This window comes from Euprymna scolopes, chromosome 9 (assembly GCF_053919585.1).
Source record: "Euprymna scolopes isolate OS-2025 chromosome 9, ASM5391958v1, whole genome shotgun sequence".
Taxonomy (NCBI): Eukaryota; Metazoa; Mollusca; class Cephalopoda; order Sepiida; family Sepiolidae; genus Euprymna; species Euprymna scolopes.
In genome coordinates, this window is record NC_136490.1 from 142,685,518 (window position 1) to 142,687,393 (window position 1,876).

The following is a 1,876-nucleotide window of genomic DNA, read 5'->3' on the forward strand; positions in this document are numbered from 1 at the left end:
CCCAGATACCCAGCTCTAAGCCATTGCCATGATCTTTCATCAGCCACTTCTGCTATATCCTGGAAGAACCTTCCGTGCATTTTCTTCCTATCCAGTCCCTCTGCCCTTTTTCTATCCATACGTTTCACATAATCAGCCTTGGTCTCACATACCTCCACTTCATTGGCCACAACCTCCAGCATCCACTCCTCACCTCTAACCACATGCTCCTTCAACAACATCTCAGTTCTAACACAATCTTTTACACTTTTCAATCCTCTCCCACCGTCTTTCCTCTTTTGATACAGCCTCGCTACGCTACTTCGAATGTGGAATATACCAAACATTGCTAAAACTTTTCTTGTTTTTATATTCTTGTCATGCATTCATTTTTTTGTTTTTTATATCCTTGTCAGACCATTCTAAAATTCCCGCACTGTATCTCAAAACACTGACTGCCCATGCATTTACTGCTTTCATTAGGTTTCCTCCATACAGTTTCGACTTTGCAATTAGATTCACTCTTCTAAAATGCTCCTTCCTGACTTTTTCCTTCATTTCAATGTTCATGATGCCTACACCCTCCAACACTCCCAAATACTTATATCCTGTATCTTCTATTTCTTTCATGATTTCTCCATTTGGCAGCACTATTCCATTCGAATGAACATTTACTCCTCTTTTCATCACCAGCACTGCACATTTACTAATCCCAAACTCCATCCCAATGTCTTCTGAGTATGTCCCCACAAGTTCTACCAGTCTATTCATTTCCTTTTCATTTCTACCGAATATTTTCACATCATCCATAAACAGTAGATGGTTTAGGCGTCTGTCACTTGATCCAAAGTTATACCCCAGTTTTTCTCTCTTTAAGAGGATGCTCAGTGGCATCATTATCATTACAAAAAGAAGTGGCGATAACGAATCTCCTTGAAATATCATACGTTTAATGCCAACCTGTCCCATCTCCTCTCTGTTTGCTATTAGCACTGTTTTCCGTTGAGCCATACCTGTCTCCAAAAGTCCTACCACATTCTCAGCAAACTTCATCATCAATAGCATTTCACGTATCCATAAATGAGGAACCATGTCATAAGACTTTCTGTAATCGATCCATGCTACACTCAGATTTCTCTTCTTCTTCTTCGCATCCTGCTTTATCAATTAGTAGTTACTCTTTAGTACCTCTCGAGCCTTTCCGGCACCCCTTTTGTTCGTCAGGAAAAACACCATTACTCTCTAGATGTTCATAAATTTTCTCCGCAAATATTCCAGTCAACAGTTTCCACATTAATGGCAAACATGTAATTGGTCTATAATTATTGCCATCTGTTCCTTTGCATGATCTTTCGTAATCATTGTTGTTCTTTCCTTCACAAGCCAATCAGGGACATCTCCAGACTCTACAACCCTTTGCAGGGCAGCAGCTATAGGTGGATAAAGGCATGGAAACTGTTTAAACCAGAAGCCCATCACTCCATCTGGACCAGATGCCTTCCAGTTTGTCATCATTTTTGACAATCATTTTTATAACCATCGGCTGTGCTAACCAACCAATGAAAATCTTCCAAAGTTACTAGAAAAAATTGTCGAATTTTGGATTCAATCAGTTCGTTGTTTACTACGTCACGGACCGCATTTGATTCTGGACCGCCATCTTTTTTACTGGAAAATACTTCACACTCAGTATCGACACTGCACTCTGCTCAACATGTCTCAACACTTAACATCGCCCAGCCATCGTCTTTTCTTTTACGGATCGGAATCTAAATTCGAATTGTGACAGGTAAAATTTCTTGGGTATCTAAGGATTCGAAAACTACACAAAGTCATACAATCTCCAACAGAGAATCCTAAGGACCCCAAATTTCTCGAAAAGAACGCCACTGTTTTT